This window comes from Alexandromys fortis, unplaced genomic scaffold, assembly GCF_014885135.2.
Source record: "Alexandromys fortis isolate MF-2015 unplaced genomic scaffold, M_Fortis_MF-2015_v1.1 scaffold_82, whole genome shotgun sequence".
Taxonomy (NCBI): Eukaryota; Metazoa; Chordata; class Mammalia; order Rodentia; family Cricetidae; genus Alexandromys; species Alexandromys fortis.
The window spans coordinates 994704-1019433 of record NW_026067963.1 but is presented as its reverse complement, the minus strand read 5'-3'; positions in this window follow the sequence as shown (position 1 = coordinate 1019433).

Genomic DNA, 24730 nt, shown 5'->3' with positions numbered 1-24730 from the left:
AAATTATCAAACATTATACTCTTATAAAATTTATACTTACACCACTTATTGCATTGTGTTTTACATTGTTATAGTACCTTGAAAGTCATAGTCTTAGAAAAATAGTGTTTTCTTACCACAAACAGAATATTGTTGAAACTTCAGAAAAGGCATAACAGAAAAAAAATCACTTAGGTAAGTGCTTTTATTTTAAACACACTCACACATTGTTTAATTAAGGGTCATGTCTAAGAAATATGCAGCTGGGTGGCTTTTGTCATCATTGTGTGAAAGTTAGATATCCTTAAGCCAAGATGACTGCCACTGCCACTAGGTGATAGAATTATATGGCACCAGAGTCAGCTGTGTGATTAGTCACTGCCCAACCCGGAGTTATGCTGTGCATGGCTTTATTTAAATGCACACACGTGTATGCATTTTCTTGTATGTTTTATAAAAGCGAATATCATAACTAGCGATGCCCTTTGAACATTTTTTTAGATCATAAAGGTTCTTCTCATGCTAGTAAATACAAAATGACTTTAAAAACACACTTAGTGACTTTATAACATTCAATAGTATTGCTGTACTATGCTTTACTTAACCCTTTCTCTATTGATGGCTGTTTAAATTGTTAATAATTTTGTATTCTATACTCAATTGCTGTTGTAAGTATTTTGGATATGCTCATTTATACACTTATTTAAAAATACCTGATAAGAATTTCATACCAGATATGAACAAATCCAGAAATATCAGGCAATTTTACTGCTTGTTTACAGACCCCTGTAGGAAGGATCTTTAGAACACAACTTTCAAGCCAGGCTCATTTGAGCATTAGTGCTCAGTGACGTTTTATACTTGCGTTTAGAATGATGGCGCATTAACATCTTATGTTTTTAGTTTCAGCTCATCTTTCCAACTTACTGATACATTTTTTGACCCATGGCTGTTTTTAAATCTCAGGGATTTCATCTTATTTATTGCCATGCACAAACATACTCAGTTTTTTTTTTTTTTAAAATCAGGAGTATGATACCAGGACCAAGGATGGTGGGGTGAAGGGAGCTAGGCATTAGCCAGGGAGGAATCAACACAGCGAGATGACAATGTTATGGTCATTGAGGGCTCTATTCGATTGGTATGCCCTGAGAAGAACTTGAAATGTCTCGTAGAGTTCCACAGAAAGATGGTCATGCATAGGGTTGGTCCACTGGTATCTATGTGCAGCTGGCTACGGGTCTTCCCCAGGGCACCGAAATCTCTTCTCTTTCAGGCTGCACTTCCATCTCCCTCAGACAGATTCTCATTAAAGAAGAAGGACTCACAGTGACCACCTGCTTGGGTTATGAGGATGTCATAGCAAATCTGAGCTTGTCAACAGTCCTGCAGAAGGAGGCTGGAGGACCCAACTACTGTGGTGTGCTAACAGAGGCCCTCTGTCTGCCCAGGTTGCATTAGTGCAGTAATCAGCATTAAGTTGGCGCATATTTGAAATATTCCATCCTTCTGCAACTTTATGGGAGATTTTGACATAGACTTTGTAGAAGGCAGATCCCCTGCTGATAACCTCTGTGTCACCATCAATGCCGCAGAAACAGGGCAAGATGAGATGTCCATGACTCATTCTTAATGACCATAGAGAGGATCCTGTGAACAGTGACCGTGTCTCCATAACCGGGTATTAATGAATGTGCTCTAAATAGTGCTGGAGATTAGCATTCACAGTTCAGTTCACAAGTATATGCAGGTAGGATCCCACCCCTGGCTGTGCTGCAGGAGAAACCCTCTGAAGGGGTGGAGGCACCAGCAGCCAGTGCAGAAGGGGATGGCAGCAGCGTCTCTGGAGAGCAAGTGCCCTTGTCCTCAATGTGTCAACGATCACTGCCCTGATAGAACCGGAAAAGACCATCAGGAAGCTTTCCTAAGCAGAGGAATTGGTTTTACTGTTGGCTTATTCAGTGTGACTTCAGTAGCAATTTATTTCTAAAAGCTCATCTCCTCTCCTTTCTAGGGCAGGTGCAGGACTCTGTGGCATGGTAGAAAAGACCTTGGGAAGGTGTAAGGTGTGTGGACCATGCAGCATTTACAGCTGTGTGTGTGTCTTTGATTGCTTCTGGTTTTGGTTTCCTTATGGTGGATATAAAAATTAAATATAATATTAGCTAGACGGTGGTGGTGCACGCTCTTAATCCTAGCACTCAGGAGGCAGAGGCAGGCAGATCTCTGTGAGTTTGAGGCCAGTCTGGTCTACAAGAGCTGGTTCCAGAATAGGGTCCAAAGCTACAGAGAAACCCTGTCTCAGAAAACCAAGGGAAAAAAAAAACTAAAGATAAATAAGGCATAACAACAGTGCCCATAATATCACCCAGACAGATACTAGCTCAGAGCAGGGACTCAGAATTGTAGATTTTAAATAGAAAATACATTTGTTATTTCTGTGGTGCTATTAGTTCTGATTGTGGGGATGGCCTTGTTTATTTCTCATATCAGCCAGCACTCAGTATTATTCAGACTTTTTGATCTCTAACCATGCTACAGTTCACAGTGCCAGAGGCTAGGTAAAAAGAAGGGCCTGAAGAAGGATGCATGGATTTCCTTGGGGAGGCAAAATAGAAGAGATATCTGGGAGAAGCGGGGTTGGGTCGGGGGGAGGGAGAATGAGAACAGACATGTTTTGTAAAAGCTCTGCCATTGAACTACAGCCAGCCGAAACTTTTTATTTTTGTGAAGTCTGATTAATGAACACTTTGCTTCTGTGCTTTTCAGCTCCACATCCTCGGTCATGTGGGGATATTGAATTTCCTCTTACTAGCCTTTTGCATTTAGGTAATTGATTCAGGGAGAGTCCATATAGGGTTTTGTATGTGGTACTGGGCAGGATTCCACTTTTCATTTTTCCTTCTTCCTTTCTCCTCCCCCATCTTCTTTGTGTTTCTAGAAATTAACTAGTGCATTAGCATGTAGTGGCAAACTACGGGAAGAAATTAAAGTTTATTCAAATTAGGAAGTGTGTGTGTGTGCATGCATGTGTGTATATGCTTGTGTGTATGTGTGCTTGTGTGTATGTGTGTATGCATGTGTGTATGCATGTGTATGTGTGTATATGCATGTGTGTATGCATGTGTATGCATGTGTGTACATGTGTATGCATGAGTGTGTATGTGTATATGCATGTGTGCATGTGTGTGTATGTGTGCATGTGTGTGTGTACGCATGTGTGTGTGCATCCTATAATAAGCATTTTCCTTTCACTGAGGGGAAGCTTCTAGAACTATGGACAGAATCCTTGCTCAACTCCACTCAAACATTGATTGCTGGTGTAAGTAGGGCAAGGTAGTAGCGAGAGGGCGGATTTAAATTGTTCTCCGATTTAAAATTACCCAAACATTCTCTTCAATTCAGTTTTATTAAAGCCGATTGTGGTAAAGTCAAGTATTAAAGTTATCCAATGGTTGTTACCAAAAAAGACATTCACCAGGAGGGTAGGCAGCTTTATTACATACGTAATATTGGAGTACTATTACATGCGTAATATCGGAGTGATATTACATGTGTAACATTGGAGTACATTACATGTGTAACATTGGAGTACATTACACGTGTAATATCAGAGTGGTATTACACGTGTAATACTGGAGTGATATAACACGTGTAATACTGGCGTGCCCTGGCTGTGTTTTACCCATGTGTTGTGCTAACGGTGATATGTACTAGGCTTTGTGAACTAGGGACTTCCAGCCATGTCATGCACTATAAGCTCTACTGGGGATTACAGACATGCAGGAAAGAGCCCAATATGTTTCTCTACAGCACTGATTCTGGTTGCTGTAACACAACTCTATGTACCGGTGATTTCCAGAAGTCAACTAATTGAAAAATAATCTCTTGACTTCCTGTTAAAAACACCAACTCTGCCTCCTGGCATAAGCTAAAATCAGAAGTCCAGACAGCTTCGAAGAATGTTGTCTGTTCATTGACCTAAGCCCCTAGTAAAGTTTTACTTCAGTAAAGTTACCTTTTTGGTTCTTCAGAGAGGTTTATGAATGTTTACCGTTTTTAGTGGTAAGGGAACAGATGCCAGTAGGTGTCGCTCTTTCTCAATGTTCTGATTTTCCTTTTCCACTTTTTTCTACAATAGCTTAGTCATAACTACGGATATTTCCAACAGCATCTGAAATTAGCATCGAATGTGGGCTATATGTTTCTACAAAATGGGGCCCACAAGATTAATGGACCAGCCATGGTGATCTGATCTAAAGATTCCCTGATCACTTTCATGATCTGTATCTAAGTCTCCAATATCCACCTTTTATTACAAAGCTATGTCCAAGTCCTAGATAAAACATTGGATCTTTTGATCTCAGTTCTATTTACTCATACGGCATGTCCTAGCTCTTGGCTCGTGTATCATATAGTCTATATTACTGTACATCTTCTGTATACTAATAATTTTAAGTATGCGATTTAGAAACTGCAAGTGTATTTGATTATAAAAATGGGCAGGTAGCAAAAAAGCCCTTTGTGGTATGAAAAATCCATGTAAAGCTATATCCATAAGTCTTTATACTAACCTGGGGTTATGCGTTGGAACAAGGATCAAAAGGAAGAAGTATCTAGAGATGATCACTGTAGAGATGAGAGAGTGGATTGTAAAGCTGGCATTCATGAAATAATAAACTGTTCCCTGAACTTAGTAGAATTTTAGGTTTTTGAAAAAGTTAGAACTATATATGCTGCGTTTGATGTCATCTAGTCACTGGTTTAGACAGATTTATTAATACATATTAAAACCTCTCAAATCTTGTGTACGGAAACCCTCAGAGGAGCTATGATAGAATCCGTGCGGTGCCTCTTCATTGTGTGCAGGAATGAAAACATCTTGTGAGCTGGAGTGTTGAGCAGCTGTGCTCACAGGTGTGAACACAGAAAAACAATTCGCTCTTTTTTCATTTCTCCTTCTTTATTATCTTCCAACCCCTTGCTGCTGTTCAACTTGTGGACCATACAGAAACACACCGAAAGGGTACAGTGTCTTTCCACTGTTAGCCTTGGAGCACGCTGTAGGCAGGCGTGGTATCAGTGTCTGGGGAACTACATATGTTCAGGTTTCTAGTGATATCAAACATGAAGTTTGAGTAGATGGGAGACAGTGAGGACAGGATGCTGTTACACCTCATGGATGTTTTTAATAACTGGGTATTGCCAGTTCATCATGCTTCATGCCTCATAGTGGGAGATGTAAATACATTTAATTCTACAAGTAGTTATTAGGCACTCAACAAATAATGTTAGGGGTAGGGCAAGGAATAATAAAAGCATAGTTATGAAATATTATAAATGTTAAAACTGTATGAAATGCAAATCTCTTATTTACCTTACCCCTGGTTTCCTCATATGCTCTTTCCTATTTAATAAGTATCTTCTAATGTGCCAGAAATTAAAAAAAAATTTAAAAGGTAATTTGGTTTTGAAGGATTGGGGATAGGTCAGGGTAACAGGGGCATGAAGAATTAAATTCATTATGTACGTGTATGAGATCATCAAAGAATTAAATGTAAATAAAAAGTAAAGGAATTAATTTTGATATGCACATAGAATAGATTATAGGAGAAAGTTGGAACAGCTCTAAGTGAGATGGTCCACCCATCATGCCTTGTTGTCTGCCCATGCTCTTTTCCAGTGTCACATACTGAGACCCAGGAAACCGAAGGTTTGAGTTATGGCCCTAGGATACAGTAGGGCCTGAATAAAGCTTTTTAGTTTTGCATCTCACTGAAGTTATCTAGTGTAAAATGGTCAGCCATGCACAGTGTCGCATGCCTGAAATTCTAGCTCTCAGGGAACAGAAGCAGAAGGATTTCTGCGAGTTCAACACCAACATGGTCTGCACAGTGAGTTCCAGGGTGGAAAGGGCTGCGTGGAAAGACAGCGAATGTCTCGAGAAAGAAAGAAAAGCGTCCACCGACTCTGTCTTTTCTCCTCTGGAGAATTTATCAGAAAACCCTTTAATACATGTATGAGAAGATCAGGTATCTCTGCTATTCTGGGTATTGCAGGAATGCCACTACACTGGTATATGGAGGGTGGGCTACAAAACTCAACCGGAATAGGTTTTCCTGTTTAGCCTGAAGCTCCTGTTTCCAGAGACAATCCTCCACAAGGGAGCTCCCAGCTGAGAGCCCTGCATGTTGAGTCTCTGGGTCTTGTTTACAACCACTGCAGCTAAGAGGTATGGGGGTGATGGCCTCTTTTAAAATCACAGCTTTTTTTTGGAAACCTTGGGGGAGCATGCCCAGGTTCTACTCAGGGCTTCTCATTTTCTTCAACATCCTCCTGGACAGTGGTGCTTCAGCACCACAAGTGGAGGACAGCTCACGGCAACTTCCTGCGGTGTCTCCATAGGGCACGCAGGATATAAGCCTAGGACTCAAGTCTACTCAGAAGTGTCCTAGCAGCTATGAGCTTTCGAGGCAGGGCCCACGTCTTCAGATAGTCTTGGTTCAGACTCAGCTCAGGTGAAAGATGATCTTCACAGGGTACTACGAAATGCCTGTAATTTCCTCTAGGTGGTGTCTGTTAGAGCTTTCCTCTTCATATGTCCTCCCCACCCCCAACAAACTGATCATAAAACCTGGAAGCAGCTTTGGGGATCATGTATTTCTCTGAAGCAGGAATTATGTATGTAGAACTAATCTTTCTCAGGGTCTTTGGGTTTGTTACATGTAGACTCCCCTCCCCTCTCCCTTTATCTTTCTTAACTTTTGGCGTATGACTTCTGAGGTGTCTGCTCTCATTGGTTTAGAGAAAGAGAACAGAAACTGGTTTTCTCTTCTGACATCGCTGGCTTCTCTGCTCTGGTTCCCATCTCATCCCAACAACTTGGAAGAGACAGTCCTTCAGGAGTGCTTAGTTTATATCAGCCTTCTGTCTTTCGTACCCCTATTCTTTCCTGGGGAAGAGACTTTTATTTTTTAACAGTATTTTTAAAAATTTATTCTTTGAAAATTTAGTGCATGTATAAAATGTATTTTAATCAAATCCATTCTCTATCTCCATCCCCATTCCTTTCCTAGGAATCCCCAACCATCTCCCTCCCAAATTTTGTGCTCTTTTAAATTTTTAACTAATAACTTACTGAGTTCAGTTAGGATTGATCATATGTGCATGGCTGTGGTGCCTTCTACTGGGGTACTGGGGGGGGCTATGAGACTACCCTCCTGAAGAAAAGTGACTCTTTTCCCTTCAATAGACATCAACTGCTAATAACTCCTTATCTGAGATGGGGCCTTGGGAGCGTGTTACCTATCCATGCTTGAGGTTTGATTGTCTTGATATCATGTAGGTAACCACAGCTGCTGGGAGCTCATGAGAGCTGTGGCCATGTTATGTCCAGAAGAGAGCTTTGCGTGGCCTGTCTTGATGTGGGAGTGTCATATATCAATCTGTTGATTTCATTGGTTAAGTTATAATAAACCAGCTGCTTGGCCTCATGGCTGGAACATAGATGGGAGGAGTAAACAGAATAGAATTCTGGGCGGAAGAGGAAGTGAGGTCAGACTCTGCTCTGCTTCCGGAGAGACCGGACAGCTCTGCTGGAGCAGAGACGCCATGCTCAGCTCTCCCGGGTAGACGCCATAGCTCTGCACTCTGAGGCAGACGCATGAAGCTCAGATCCACGATGGACGGAGGCTAGAATCTTCCCGGTAAGCGCACCTTGGGGTGCTTACACACATCATTAGAAATGGGCTAGTCCAGGTGCAAGAATTAGCCTGTAAGGGCTAGAGTTCATGGGCCAAGCAGTTCTTTAAATGAATACAGTTTGTGTGTTGTTATTTCGGGCATGAGCTAGCCAAGCGGCTGGGGTGTTGGGGACGCAGCCCTGCTGCTCCTTATTTCAACACTGTCTCACAAGTCCACAGGTGCTCACAATTATTTGCACATTCTTTTTCCTGATGCTCCCCGAGCCTTTGGTGGGGAAAGTTAATAGAGAAGACTCATCCGCAGCCGAGCTCTCAGTGTTGCTTGTTCTCAGCACTTTGACCACGTGTGACTCTCTGCCTCCTCTGATGGTTACACTCCCCACGAAGATTCTCTCACAAAGGTTGGAAGAAGAACTAATCTATGGGTATAAACATCACAATATTATTTATGATTATTTAGTAATACAACAGCAGTAGGTTCCCCCTCTAGGTTTTATGACCTCCATAGACCTGGGCTTTTGACTAGGTTTGCAGTATGAGGCATTAAATCCCGTATGTGGAGTATGCCTGAAATCCAATCTGAATACATTTGGTTACCCCTATGAATATGTCACTAATGCATCTCTAGGCCCAGTTTGCATGGCAGGTCCATACTGTAGCATGCAGAGCCTAGTGTTGGAAAAGACTATTGATGCTTTTTCTCCCTCAATGTTCTACATAGTACTTTCTGGCAGCATGAAAACTAGCAAGAAGGAAAGGAAGAAGTCAAAGTATCTTTATTTGCAGATGATATGATAGTATGCATAAGTGGCTTGAAAAATTCCACTGGGAAACTCCTACAGCTGATGAACACTTTCAGCAAAGTAGCCGGACACAAAAATTGAGTCATAAAAGCCTGTAGCCTTCTTATCTACAAATTACAAATGGACTGAGGAAGAAGTCAAGGAAACAATACTTTTCACAAAGGTCTCAAATAACAAAGGATCTTGGGGGCAATTCTAACTAAGAAAGTGAAAGACTTGTATCATATAATAACTTTAAGACATCAAAGAAAGAAACTGAAGAAGATATCAGAGGATGGAAAGATCTTCCATGCTCATGTATTGGTAGGATCAATGTCGGGAAAATGGCCATCCTACCAAAAGCAATCTATGGATTCAATACAATTCCCTTCAAAATTCCAACACAATTCTTCACAGATCTTGAAAGGAGAGTTTTCTGATTCATATGGAAAAAGAAAAACCCCAGGATAGCTAAAACAATCCTGAATAATATAAGAATTGCTGACCATCACTGACCTTAAATTATGCTATAGAGCTTTAGTAACACAAACACCATGATTTGGCACAAAAAAGAAATGTTGTTCAATAGAATAAAATTGAAGACCAGGACATAAATCCACACACCTATGGATAACTGTTTTTTTTTTTGATAAAAAAGCCAGAAATGGCACTCAAAGAAAGAGAGCATCTTCAGTGAGTGGTGCTGGTCTAAGTGAGTGTCTGCCTAGAAGTGTGAAAATAGATTTAGACTTCTTACCCTGCACAAAATTCAACTCTGAATGGATCAAAGACCTCAAAAGTAAAATGGGATACACTGAACCTGATGGAAGAGAAAGTGGGGACTATCTTCGAACTTAATCGACACAGGAAAAGGCTTTCTGAGCAGAACATGGTTAGCAAAGGTACTAAGACCAACAGTTAATTAATGGGACTTTATGAAACAAGTCCAGCAGACAAAGACAATGGGAAAAGATTTTACCAACTACACATCCAATAGAAGATGAATATATAAAATATATAAATAACTTAAAAAACTAGATATCAAGAGAACAAATTACCCAATTAAAAACAGGGTACAAATCTAAATAGAATTCCCCAAAGAGGAAACTCAAGTGGCTGAGAAACACTTAAAGACATGTTCAACATCCTAAGTCATCAGGGAAATGCAAATCAAAACTACTTTGAAATTTCACCTTACACCTGTCAGAATGGCTAAGATCGATAAAACGAGTGACATTTCATGCTGGTGAGGATGTGGAACAAGGGGAACACTCATCCGTTGCTGATGGGAATGCAAACTTGTACAGCCAATATGGAAATCAGTGTGGTGGTTCCTCAGGAAGACGAAAACCGATCCTACCTCAAGATTCAGCTACCCAGCTCTTAGACATTTACCCAAAAGCCACTTCTTCCTTCCAGATAGGCACTGGCTCAGCCATGTTCATTTCTGTTTTATTCATAACAGCCAGAAACTGGAAACAACTTAGATGTCTTTCAACAGAAGAACAAAGAATAAAAATGTGGTACATTTACTCAATGGAGTAAGATTATTCAGTCACTGGAAAAAAAAATGAAAACCATTAAATTTGCAGGTAAATGAAACTGGGAAAAAGTCATCTTGAACCCAAGAGAAGATAGCCCGGTACCAGGATAAAACCAAATACTACTGTCCTACTAAAAGAATGTAGCAATGAGATGACTCAGTAATATTCTACTGTGCTCAAATATCACTGCCTTGCTCAGTCAGCATCAGAGCAGTTTCCTCCTGCAGCAGATGAGAACAATACAGAGACCACAGCCGGACATGCAGAAGGTGAGAGGTCTTGGAACACTGAGCCCTAAACCTGGTGTCTCTACCAAATCCCTTCCCTCAGGGCTCAGAGAACCTTACCAAAGAGGAACTGGAAAGAGTGTAAGAATCAGTGGGGATAGAGTTCACCAAGGAAACAATGCCTGGAAGCCAACAGGATCGGAGCTCATATGGACTCAGAGAGGCTGAGGCTGCATGCCCAGGGCCTGCAGTGGTCTGCTCCAGATGGGGCTCTGGAGCTGAAAGAAGGGACACATGCCCCCATCCCTAACATAGAAGCTGTCTCCAATTGATAACCACTTGCAAATGAAAGCTACTTGTCTCCAAGGGAGTCTCCCTGGGAAGCAAACTACTCACAAGGGGAGGCTGCACGCCCAGCAGTAGATGGGCAACAGAAAATGAACTCAAGTGCAGCTTTGGAAATTTGTTCGTGATGTCATGCCAGGGATTTTCATTTTTTAAACAAATATCTTATTTTTAATTTTAATTACATTCTATGCATATTTTTCTTTCTTTTTACCCCACTGGTCTTTTGCGTGTATATGATGGCTTCCAGTTTAGTGTTTTTATAGGATTCCTGGATGTGTGAATGAGTGGGGTTCCTGTGTCGACATGTTTTAGGAGCCCTTTTTGGACTCTTTTCCTTTTGTTTGTTCTGTCATATTCTGATGTATTTATTTTTCTTTTATCTTATCTTCTATTTTATTATTATGTTTTTCTGTCATATCAGGTACACAAAGAGTTTGAGAGAACAACGCCAGGTCAGCCTTGAGCTGCACCCCTTGGTCTGAGTCTCGGGAGTGAACACCCAATGTACGTGGTTACCGTGAGTCCCAGCGGCTCGCACACTTGCCCATACGACAGGAGCACTGGTGCACCCGAGCTTTATAAATATTCGGCTTGCCTTAATTTATTCACATTATCTTGCTGCCATTGCCGTTGGCCTTTGCTGAGTTACTCTTCTGTCCGGTTAGGTCCTTGCCTCTTTCTCTAGGTTTCAAACTGCTTTGTAAGTCTGGTGTGATCCATTTGCTTTTGGATACATTCTCCAGTCACCGAGGCAGCTGATCCTTACCTCCAGGAAGCTTCCTTTCAGTGCAGCTGACCCCAAGTAATGTCCTCTCTGGAGTGGCTCATATCCTGAAGAGGCGGGCCAAGGACGAGTCCTGCTCTCTCAGCAAGGAGGTGGACACAGAGGCAAGACTGATTGCCATGCGGTGCAATCCTTTGCAGGCCCTATTTCTTTCAATATGTCCTGGAGCACTGCACTATACTAACTTCTCCGGCATGTTTCCAATTAGAATACTGTTCTCAACCAAACATTAGTCTGTGATAATTTTAAATTGCCATGCATGATTCACAGTGATTTAATATTCACAAAATTCCTGCCATCTTCATATTCTCTGGAATGGGAGGTTGATTGGGAGTCATTTCGTGAGTGGAGGAGAGCAATTTAAAATTGTTAGCACATTTCACATATCTTAGCACGTGGTTTGGAATGGTTTGGTGCCTGCTTAATATAGAAGAATCTGAAATTGCTGGGCAATGAAATTTCAATCAAGGTCTTTGTATCTGAGAGGCAGTCAGTTTTGGGAAGCTCTCTATACCCACTTTTTGCCTTGTTTGATCATTTTGTGCACATTTTTAGCCAACATTATTATTTTTTTAACTTTTGAGATATATAACATTTCTTTCTACTCTTTCCTTTCTCCAAATCCTTCCACACAGCCCTCCTTACTCTCCTTTAAGGTCATGGCCTCTTTTCTCCTATTTGTTATTGCATGTGTATGTGTACATGTATACACACAAATGTATCCCTAACTACAACCCATTCAGACTATGAATGTTACTTGTGCATACTTGTTTTGGGGCTGACTGGCACTGGGTGACTAACTGGTGAGCTCTTCTACCTTGGAGAAGATCACCTCCCCAATCTCAGCTTTCCTCAGTTTCTAGTCAGCCTTTAACTAGGCGTTGGGCTGCAACAAACTACTGGGATCTCGTTTCTGTATTTCATACTTTAGTTCTTTCTTTTTATTTCTTCGAGAAACAGAAAAGGCTGAAATTACTGGGCGCGATCAAGACCAGATCACGAAACACACAACGAAACTCACCTTAAGAGTTTATTAAGAGAGAGAAAGACGTGCTTGGGCCTCAGGAAGTTGGTGCACAGAGAGAGGGTGGAGCGGGCTGTCTATAGCTTGCTCACAGGCTCTTACGCATGCGCGCAAGGGCTTACTTATCTGCATCTGCGTAGGTGACGTGACTGCGATGCACGTAGATCACGTAGGGCCTGAGGACCCTGAGTGGCTATGTAAATTGCCTGAGTGCTTGTTGGTACATGCACAGCCCTGGAACCCAGAAGTGCCAGCCAAAGCCGTTGGGTGTTGGAAACCATAATAAAGGTCACCACTGCTTTCTCTAAACTTCTGAATAATTATCTATTCCGGCTGGGCAGTGGTGGCACACGCCTTTAATCCCAGCACTCGGGAGGCAGAGGCAGGAGGATCTCTGTGAGTTCGAGGCCAGCTTGGTCTACAAGAGCTAGTTCCAGGACAGCTCCAAAGCTACAGAGAAACCCTGTCTCGAAAAACCAAAATAACAATAATTATAATAATATTAAAAAATCTATTTCCCTGAAAACCAGGACTTTCATTTAAATCATGTTGAACATCAAAAATATGTTTACAGAACATCAAGGAATAAATACTTGGCTATATGTGGGGTTTGCTTGTCTTACACTAGGAGATACTGTAATTTCAGCTTAAATATATTTTCCCCATCAATTTAAAAACGTAGACCTATATTGTTTATGCCCAGATCTGCGAAGTCCCCCAAAAACCAACAAGGAGAGTGAGCCCCATATGTAAAAGCAAAGAGCCTTTATTCTACACAAGTTTGCAAACTCAGTCTTTCCCCATGTATTGGAATGATCAGTGAGCCCTGAGCTCAGTCAGAGTTGGGTTTTTATAGTAGTAAAGATGAGGTTGAGGGGTTTCTAAGGCTCAGAACCCCTGATTGACTGACATTTGTCTAGGGGCGTCCTGGTGAGTGTGTGCTGGCAGGTGATTCTATCTAAAGCGGTTGGAACATTAGGCATTTCCTTTGGATGGTTTGTTCGTGGGTGGTGCCTGGGCAGTCTCAGTTTGTGGTTCTTCCTGCAACCAGATATTGCTTCAGGGTAAACTTCTGAGACTCAGGCCTCCATCAATGGCTGAGTCCTGCTCTGGCAGGAATGGTTGGAAGTAAAGAACATTCTTTGGATGGTCTGTTTCTATTTAGCTTATCATGGCTGGCTCCTACATATGGATGGAGGACAGTTTTCCATGTACCCAAATACTGAGAGTGGAGTATCTCACACTTCCACACACAAATTAAAAAATTAAATAAAAAAAAGTGGTCATCGCATTGTTAGCTTATGTTAAAGCTCACCCTGGTGCCCAATAGCGGAGTCACTACTTTAGGTAAAATGGTGGAAAGGGATGGATTTTCTCTTGGGGCACCTTTCCTTTCTTGTATTTTTCCTCCCTCATACTCTTCTTCGTGGTTTCATTAACCAAGTAACTACTGCCCCCAAATAGCCTTTTGTTTTCCTGAATACAGCCTCCCCAACTTCTCTGCTTGGTGAGCCTGGCTCAGTCCTTTCTTCACCCACCTGTGGCTTTGCTCCTTGGTGATGGGTTAATGAATGCTAATGGAGATGAATCCCAGCTGGGATCACCCCACAGCTCATGTTTATTTTTTAATCATTTCTTTATTTTTTATATTAGAGATGGTAACTAAGGCTCACACTTGCTAGGCAAGAGCTTTACTAGTGAGCTATATTCCCAGCCCCCACAGGTTTACTTTTAAAGTCTTTAGAGGCAGGGCCTTGATGCTTAGGAATGAGCTTTGATCCCAGTTGTAGGTAGTTCAGAATCATGGCAGAGAGGAAATGATTCTCCTGCCTTTGGGGAAGATCTTTGCCTCCATGTAGTCTCCGCTGCTGACCTCAGCTGAGTCCTGCAGGGACCACTTGTACTCTCTTATTTATTGAAGGACAAATCTCAAAGTACGTTTTGCTTGTTAAAAAAAAATGCTGTAACTGGGCAGGCACATATTGTTTATTAACTTGTTTCGAAGGCAATTTAAGAAAGCTCAAGTCTGATTAAATGATATAGAAATTGCATTTCTGGAGAAAAGATCTCAGTTCATTAATTTTTAAAATCTTTGCTCCATCCTCTGTCTTTTAAGCTGTGATGCTCTTTACTATTTTATTATTTATTTATTTTCCCCCCAACAAGATGTTTTGAAGCCTCTGAATGTTCCTCTTGGGTACGTTTTACTCTTATTTAGTCCCTCAACACTATTTTTCAAATGTTCAGCATTTAGAAGTGCTAAATGTCTTTCCGGGGATTGCAACTTTTGTTCCTGGTTATCTGATAAACGCAAATGAAATATTTATCATGTGACTGTGTTTTAAATACACAACCTTAGAAGATGTGTAGATGCAAGCAAAGCTTCCTCAGAAACACTCTTTTATTATTAAATTGTGACTGAGCAACTGTGAAGCTCCTCTTTTGCATCTTCTCTCTTTAGCCATTTGTCATCAAATCCCAGGGAGCTATGCCAAGATTTCTTCATTTTAAGTGACTTGAATCAAAGAGTGTTTAGGGTTTCATTGAGAACCAAGGAGACTGCTGTTCGAACAACAGTCTCTGGTGAGGCTTTGTTCTGAGTTACAGGCAGAAGAGGCCCTTAATTATCCTAGAGATGGACTCACATCGGCACAAGCCAGGGGCAGGATGAGACGAAGCAGAACACGAGTGTTATTTACATTAGAGGTCATTATGTCAATGAAAAATAACTTTAGGGGTCGATTTGAACAGTCTCTCTCTCTCTCTCTCTCTCCCTCTCTCTCTCTCTCTCTCTCTCCCTCTCTCTCTCTCTCTCTCTCTCTCTCTCTCTCTCTCCCTCTCCCCCTCCCTCCCTCCCTCCCCGTCCCTCCTCTCAGACCCTGTAGGCCTAGGACTCAGGAAAGACTCCATGTATGGGCACCATATTAAGTATACTGTCCTAGGTCACCTTTTTATTACATGGAGAAACCAGGTCATAAAGAGTTAACATCTCCCAGAAGTTTGAAGCTGTCATGCTGACCTAGGTTTAGAGGCCATGGTGAGCATAAATTCTTAGATTATGATCTGCTGATTAGTATGCCGTTTAGAGGTTTCTTTCCCTTTCCTCGACAGTTGAAGGATGCTTTCTTTTTTATTTGTTTATGTCTTGAGATGGTTGGTTGCATATGGAGGCTAGGACTCCCTCCCTGCCTGTGATTTGTTTCTGGGGGGATTACTTTTGGCTAAGTGCAGGATTCAGGCTACTTGGTGTGTGCCGTCCCTCAGTTAGAAACCGGGGAAAGAAGTCCTTTTGCTGTTGACGGCTCCTATTTGACAGGTCCTCTGAGTGGCTTCCCATGAAAGATAGCCTCACTCCCCAGCTGCCATTGCCCTGGAGGTGCAGAAAGGTGGAGCGAGGAGTTCTTCTTGCCTGGGTTGTCCTGTGCATAGTTGTGACTTCTCCTGCATCTGCTTTGTCCCCTAATGCTGCTTCCTGCTTTGGGCAAGAGCCAGAGAAAGCCAGCTCACACCTGCAGCTCTTGATGTGGTGAGGCCCTTAATGAGGTGGCGTGGGCAGGCTGAGCTCGGCCAACCTAGCCCCCACATCCACTAGACTGCAGGCTGCTGTGATCTCTCCCTTGCCACAGATGTCTTGTCACCAGAGCTGCCTGGAGAGAGAAGGGCAGGAGAGACAGCAACTGAAGACCTGATTCTGGTCTCGTCATTTCTCTGGAAAAGGTCATTAGCGATGAATACGTTTGGAAGATGGATTAGTTAGGGTTCTCTGGAGGAACAGAAGTGATAGGATGAATATGTATTTAAGGAGATTTGTTAGTTTATACTGTATGGTCTGGGTAGTCCAACAATGGCTATCTTCTTACACAAGAGAAGCAGAGAACCTGGTGGCTGCCCAGTTCACGAGGCTGGATGCCCAAGCAGCCCTAACCTAGGGCTAAATGCCTGAAGGGCCTTTGGAGAGCTGCTGGTCTTCAGTGCATGTTGGAAACCCACGGCTTAGCCCTGATACAGTGAAGGACTACAGCAGCAGAGTGAGAACGAAGGCGAGCGAGCGAGTGAGCCAGCAAGAGCACAGCTTCCTTTTCCATGCTTTCCCCCCCTGATCTGCCACCAGAAGGTGCCGCCCACCTTTATGTTGGGCCCTTCATTCGCATGGCAGTGTCCAGTGGCTTGCCTTTTAGTTGTTTCCTGATCCGGTTAAGTTGACAACCCAGATTAACCACCACGAGGTGGCCATGCTTCCTTCGGGAAGGTGGGGTCAGTTTTATGAGTGCTGGCCCTCTTTCCTGGGCGCTGTTGCCTTCCAGGTCTAACTCTGATCTTTGAGACTAGAGAACTATCAAGGTAGGGATTGAGATATTTCTCTATCCATCGTGTCTGGGTTACTGCCGGGTACATACGCTAACTTATTCTACTGTTTGCTGAATGAGTGGGTTTATGAGGATGAGTTCTGGGAGACAGAATAAAACTGGAGTAGGAGGGAAGTGAGAGCCAGCAGGGTCCACTGCCGCTGACTCTGGCTCAGTCCCTTAGCCGAGCGCTGAACGAACTGATCACACTTCACAGTTACCCGGGTCAGGTGGGGTCACTGAGGCTTCATATGTGTCACACCTAGCATTGATAAAGGTCTTCCCCCAGGGGCATAGATTCTTAAGTTCATGAGCTCTCAGTACTCTCAGTATCTGGCAGCGTGGCTGCTCCTGCTGCCTGAGTGTAGCCTGCTGGGAAAGGTGCAGGTGCTGGCACGGACCGTGGAAGGACGCTGGGTTTGGTGCGTGCGTGCGTGCGCGCCCACGTGCCCCCCCCCCCCCCCCCCCCCCCCCCCCCCCCCCCCCCCCCCCCCCCGTCTTTAACCAAGACAATCTCTCACAGGCATCCCCAGAGGCCGTTTTCCATGTGATTCTTCATTCTGTCAAGCTGGCAGTTACATTAACTCCCACACTCCCCACCCGTGTCTTCCTGTGGTAGGCAATGTGCTCAGTGTGCCTCCGCCCAGGGGTGCCGGTCGCAGGGTGGCGCACGTCTTGGAGACTAGCAAATGCACTAATAACAAACCCATCGTCACCCTGGAGTTGCAGCTGTCACAAGCCCTGTGCTTGAATATTGAGAACACGGAATTCTAATACAGTAGGTTTCACTTATTTTGAGATCGGAAGCAAAACAGGCTAACCCATTTGATTCTTAGAATCCTCTTGAGGTTAGCACCTTCATCTTATAGATGCCCCCCCCTCCCTTTTTACAGATGAGAAGGTAGATATACAGAGAAGTAGCTGCTCTAACCACCCAGTAGGTGGTGGAGCTCAGAATTTTAGCTGAGCCCTCAGCTCTGAGTGACTCCTGGCCACTATGCAATACTATCGCTGGGGGAGGGTAGACACTTGAGCCCTCTCTTAGATTCGGGGACAGTAGTTACTTTGACTGCTGACATGCAAGCTGTCTTGAATTTTACTAGCTCTCTTTATATGGCTTAATTTCAGAAGATATTCCTCTGCCGTAGGATTCCCAAAGTGTCTGAGATAGGAAATCTCTCAAAGCCGCGGCGCCACTGCTGCAGAGAATCTCTTTGGACTGGGCTTGGAGGAAGGTTCATGGGTTTCCTGGGTCAGCCACTGGCTGGGACTGATGTGGGCAGACTCCGAGACTTCCAAGGGAGGCTGTTAGAGGAGCTGAGGGAGTGCATGCAGAGGAAGGAGTCCTAGGCTCTGTTGCTCTCACCAAAGCTCAAACACAGCTTCCAGTTCTGTCCCCCAGGGACATACAACGCAGAGGCAGATGTTCTCTGGAACACCTAGGGGGAAAGCCCCCCTGAGTGTGTTAACACGAGTGATTTCCACATGGACTGAATTGCCTCACAGCTGGCCCACACCGCTGAGAACCTAACACAGGAAATCCAGAAGGTTCCTCTGTGCTCTTTGAAGGAGGCGGAGAGGAAGCCTCTCCTGCCACCTTGGTTTAATTAAGGGTGGCTGAGGAGGACTTTCTTCAAGAAAATGCCAGGAGTGTCTCAGGGATTTTTGAAGTCGGCAGCTCATTTGCAGCATTAGGAAGAGGGATTTCATTCCATTGAGCAAACAGGCAGGCAGCTGGGGAGCAGGGGTGACTTTTAATTTCACTTTTTAAGGAGATTATGGGAAGCAATATGGTAATGATCCCTGAGAGGCAGCGGTGGACTCCTTCCGAATGTCAGGGACTTCCGATTATATTTAAACCTTATTTTCTGTCTCTAGTCCTCCACTGGGGGCTGGTGTGGCCTCGATCCCCATCTACTGCTCTTGATGGAATGGTTTCATTTTCTGGTGACCTGGTGCCTTGCAAGGTTCCTTTGGGGCAGGACTGATAGATAGCCTTTTCCCCTTGAGCCTTTAAAACATAGTTTAGAGCTGGAGTGATGGCCCAGCCTCTTGGAGTGCTGGCTGCTCTTCCAGAATACCCCAGTTCCCCTCCCAGACCCCTTAGGTCAGCTCACAGTTCCAGGGGTTCCGAAGCCCTCTTCTGTCCCCCACAGCCCTGCCGGTGCTGCATAGGTATCTTTGCAGCCCAAACACTCGTACGTGTAAGATAAAGTTAAAATAAAGAAATTCTGTAAGATACTTAAAATTTTAATTAAAAATATAATTACCTTACCCTCCTCCCCCCTTTCTGGTTCCCTCTAAGACTGGCTTCTCTTACTTTGATTATTATTGTTGTTAAAAACAGCTGTGGTAGTTAGAATGCTCCAGGTTCATATATTTGAATGTTTAGTTTCCAAGTTGGTGGACTCTGGGGATGCATTAGGAGGTGTGTTTTCGTTGGAGTAGGTGTGGCCTTGTTGGAGAAGGCCTGTCACCGCAGGTAGACTTTGCCATTTCAGAAGCCCAAGCCAGGCCTGTTCGCTTCCTCTCTCTGCCTGCTGCCTTCAGAACAGGATGTAAAGCTCTCAGCCGACTGTCCCAGGACCGTGCCTGTCTGCCTCTCATCTTGATGATCACGGCTAATCCTCTAAACCATAAGCAGGAAAATTAAATGCTTCCTTCTTGTAAGAATTGCTTGGGTCACGGTGTTCTATCGCTGCGAGTGTAACCCTATCTATGACACACACACACACACACAAACACATAAATATGTAGCTATAACCGACTGGGTCTGCTCAGCGTTGCTTGTGTGTGTAGGATTTCAGGACTGACCACTTGATATTGGCTAACCAGTGAAGAAGCTCCTCCCTGGGAGAGACCAGTTCCCCCTCTCTTAGCGGTAATTAATTGCCTGTCGTTCCTTGTCTAGGGGTGAGATGCCGTGAAATTTCCCCTTCCATGTTAGCGTCTCTACCGGTGCTGTTCGGGTCTCATTTTGACAGCCATGCTGTTGAGGTATCGTGGGGGTAGCTTCCCTGTCTAGGAAAACACACTCTAGGAGACACAGTCTCACAGCGGACTTCCTGGTCCTCAGGCCCTTACAATCTTTCCGGCCCCTCTTAGGTGATGTTTCCTGAGATTTTAGTGCAGGAGTTGATCTGAAGGAGAAAATGGGAAAAACAGGGAGAGGGGATTTAACTGGGGGTGGAGGAAGGGAGGTCAGTCCCAAAGGAGAGGAAAGCAGGGGAAAGAAATCATGCTAACGATGTTTGAAAAAGTTTTAAGGAATAACATTATTTTATATTTATCATGAAACGGCCTTGACCCCTTTGCAGAGATGGCAGGATGTGGCTTCACCTCTTGGTTCCGCTAGCCCCGAATCTCCCACCTGTCTGACTTTGAAGATGCAGCTAATTTTAATTTTCTTTTTTTCAGGTTAGATTTCTGCTACTTGGCTGAGGAGTTCATGCCATGCCTGGGGCTTTTTCTGCCTTCCCATTTCACTCTGTCGCTCTGTATCCCTTTCCTCTAGACTGAGAATGCCCCATTCCCTGAGTGGGCAGGAGAGTCCTGGCTGACTTGATTATCTTTCTGGTACTGGGATGTCCATTCCTGGCCACCATCCTTGTGGTTCTGCCCACCCTCCTCTTGCTTTCTCCAGTGTCCCAGAGACAAGTAGGGGAAGAGAGAGGGCATGGATGTCTCATGTTTTTGTTCCCTCAGGGCTTGCCTTGTTTTGCTTCATTGTCTACCTCTAAGGTTACCTGAAGAAGAATGCAGTGAAGGGGGCCAACCTGGCTCTGTGGGTCCATTATCATCATGATCTCATGATCTGCACCTCCCTCCTGAAGGTGGGAGTGAGGATGAATGGCTCTCTCCTGCAGATTCCCGAGGCTTCGCTGCTGTGGCCTCTCCCAGGGGACACCCAAAGTCCATCCACAAAACAAACCATTCTAAGTAAAGCATTAAATGAATTTATCACGGGAAGAACTCATGGGCTAAGGAACCAAGGAGGTGAGTGAGGCCAGTAGGTAGTCTGGGAGCACCAGGCAGCAGCTGTGGCTGTCCCCATTTGAGAGACAAATGGCGAGAAGCTGGTAGTCCATGAATGGGGTCACTCACTGCTGAACACTCAGTGGGAGTGGGGACCAAGGAGGGGATGTACTCTCCCACCACTGTTACTGAGCACAGATAGGGTGGGTCAGAAATGCTCAATGGTCTTCCTTTCCCCTGCCTTCCACTTTCTCTTCAGTGCTCTAGGCCAAATCCAGCTGGAAGGCAACTGACAAGGAGCAAAGGAAACAACCTTCAGGGGATGGTCTGTCTAGAAAGACTTCACCAGCAAAGGAATCCAATACACAGTACCAACATAGGTTTCACCCACAGGGTCTCCACAAAGACCCTAATCACTGCCAGCTCTCTGGGTCACACGCACGCTGGCTGGCGTGTGCTTGTGAGCCTTCTATAACTGCGTGCACCAGCGGGTATTGGTCGCTTGATTAGAGAAGTTGAAGAGCCTGCCACCTCTCTGTCACCTTCCATGACCTTCACCTTCCAGTTCCTATTTATTTTTGTTTTCCACACTGCCTCCACATCTTCCTGCTAATTTTAGCTAGACATTTCCTGCTAACTCGTTCAGACGCGACCTGCCAATCCGCAGACCGTTCAATTTCATCTCAACTAATTTGGCCCTGATTTCTCCTTGCTTCCTTATCCCCTCCTTGGTCATTAGGAATCATCTTCTTTGATAAGGTAATTGAGATGCTGGGCATAATTTATCAGCTAACATGGCAATATTAATGAAGACACAGTGGTGAGGCTGTGCGTCTAGTTCCTACCAAATCTGAGCTCCCCCACCGCACTGACTCTGAATGACAGTAAACCATCACTCATTAAACTCACCAAGCTTATATTATTCTCTGTAGAGACAGCTGGAAAATTATCCTTGGGTGCCACAACACTAATTTTAATTTTAAAGAAATGAGCCATGAACTGCTGAAAATAATAATTCTCAATGATGACACCTGAGAGACTGTTGTGGGTATCAACCAATATATTAATTTTATCTCTGGCTTCCAAGCTGCAGAAATACTTTTGCTAATTATACAAGAAATGTGATCAAGCATGGCCCATACATATATAAATGCAAAAAAAATTTTTTTTGAAAATAGAAAAAGGCTTTCAACGTTCCTTAGCAGATTGCCGGTGTTCTCTTATTAGGTCTTCCCACTTAGGGGAGTCGGGAGTTAGCCAGCCATTTGTCTTCCCGGTATGTGTACCACAGTTTAAGTAATGATACTTTTGCATGAGAACCATATTTTTAAAATATGTCATTGTTTGGGAAACTTTCTTTCTGTTATTGATGATTCAGTTACTTGTGTTGAGACTTAAAAAATGTCCATTTCCTAATCCCGCAGAACATTCAACAACAAGCTTTTACAGAGCAATCCCCATGGCTTAGTGTCAGGAACAGTTTGACCTACGAGAGCTGAACGAGGTGGATTTCAGTTCATCACGGCCGCCATAAGCCATTTGCCTATCTCTATGTAAAAAAGGAACCAGCCTTTGTTTTCCAGCTCACTTCAGACATTAGAGATTGTTTAGACATCCTCGCGGTGATGAACCCACTTCCAGGTCCCACAGCTCCCTACTCAGTCGGTCCATAAATGACATGATGGATCTTATCAGGGAATCTGTGCATTAGTGTGGGCCACAGAGCTGCTTAGAGTCAGGGCAGTTGAAAAATCTTAGAATAAACTAAGTCCTTAGGGCTGAAAGAGAAGGTATTGCCATTGCTTACTCTCTTAATGATTTCCATTTCCTTCTTTTTGCATTTTGGAATCACTCTCCGTGGTACTAGTGCTCAAATAACCTAGGAAAAGATTTATTTTCCTTTATACAGACCAGGTGGTTCATTTGGAAGCTAGTGGGCCCTGAGGGTCTGGGTGCATTTGGTAGGCAGATCTCCTTTGGGATCAGCAAATCTGTTCCCGTTCTACCTCTCTGAGGTTGGACCACTTCCCTTGAGGAGATGTTATTTCCCATGAAAGTTAGATTTGCTTCAGAAACCCTGACTGCATCTATAGAGAAGCCCAAGTTAGCGCCTTGGGTCACTCCTTAGCCAGATCTACAAACATTCTAGAAGCATTGCTAACTCCCTTCCTGTATCAGAAGATCTAAGCCCGTGCCTAAGACTCCCATTTCTGAACAGTTCCCTCCCAATATTGTCTATGTCGTTGTCAACTTTCTTTTTTTTTTTTTTTTTTTTTAGAGAAGAAATGAGACAAGAAAGAAAATACATCATCATCAGCATACTGCTTTAGTTCCAATGTTGTAGGTCAGGGAGGAGGCCGAGGAGTCTCACTATGATTCTGATCTCCTGCAATGCTCAGCGCAGACATGAGTGGAGAGAGCAGACCTCAGAGTGTGGTGATTTACTGGTGGGGTCTCATGTTGTGACAATGACTCAGGTTAGCGGGTGCTCTCATTCTAGGTGGTCTGCATTAGTTAACCTGCTACAATCAGTAAGTAAGAAAAGACCCAACAGAGGTTAGCGTTGGGAATAATGAGGCTATTTTACTGCCCCTGTGTCTGGAAAGCCAGTGAGGACTCTAGTTCTGCGATTTACTCTGCTGTTCCAGTTGCCTTTATACCACGGCTTCCAGCCTCTATCACAGAACAGTCAATGGGTGTGGCTGTGGCACAGTGAGACTTTTCTGGAAGCCGGCGGTAGGTTGGATCAGGGTCATGATCATAGTTTGGCTTAAAGCAACAGGGCCTGCAACAGTGAATGAACAGAGCTGTTGGGGAGGCCTTTTCTTGAAAGTGGTGGCTTCCTGAAACTGCAAAGACACTTCTGTTGTTTCCAGAGCCAATGAAATTCTGGGAAGAGAAGGGATGTGCTTGGGTTCTAGTCTTGGCAGGACAGCAAGTCATAAAACTCAGGTCTTGTCATTACCAACATTCACTTGCTGTTTATTCTATGCTGGCCATAGGGAACAGGGCGGACTGCAGAGCTGTGTTCCCACTGTGAAGGGTCTCTTGCTTCTCTCTCTTGATATACTTTATATACCAGATGTGAGTTCTGGTGTCCATGGAGTGACTAGGATTCCTGGAAAAGGTAATTGAAGTGCCCAAGTTTTCTTGTGGGAAATCATTTTATAAGGATAAGTATTCTTTCTTTGAAGCACCTGTTTAGCGGTGTGGAAGCCACTCAGGGGCCATACCTAGAAAGAGCTCTTTAAGGGCCTTCGGCATGTGGTTTTAATTTCATTTCTCAGCGCAGTGGAACAAGGCTGTAGAAGTTTACTCTGCATTTAGAGGGGAAGAAATGTGACACCTCGCTGTCCCATTTATCAGGAGCTTGGCACTTTGTGGGCAGCAAGGAGACCAGTAAAGAAGACAAATCAAACCTCTGGGAACACCAGTGACTCATTCCCCAAGAAGTTCTTTCCCGGTGTATGCTCTCATTTCCTGAAGTGTAAAATTAGGCCCGCTCGTTGCAAAACAAGGAAAGCCAAACTGAAGTAACCAGGAGAGAAAAGGAAAAAGTGGTAGGAGGAGGAGGAGAGAGGAAAGCAGATGGACGAAGAGATGCTGAGAAGATTAGACCCGATAAGAGAGAGGCGAGGAGCAGAAAGGAGACAAAACAGAAACCCTCATTCTCCAGTTCCTCTTCCTCTGTGGATAGAGGGAGGAAGGGGGAGAAGCAAAGTAAAGCTACTTGGACACAAAAAATGTTTGAAGAAGAAGACGCTGTTTGTCTTTGGGAGTGGGATGAGACAGTCAGTCACTGCATCATTCTGAGCTAACTTTCATCATTTAATGTTCCGTCTTCCAGGCAATGCCTTGTATTGAAATCTGGTATCTCAGAGGCAGTTGAGCAGACTGATAAAGACCAGAAGACCCCATTTCCAAAGTGCCAGACACGCATTCATCTTGTTTAAAACGCAAACTCATACCTATCCTTCCCCAAGTCCTTATAGCTCACGAAGTAATATTCGCTTGCGAT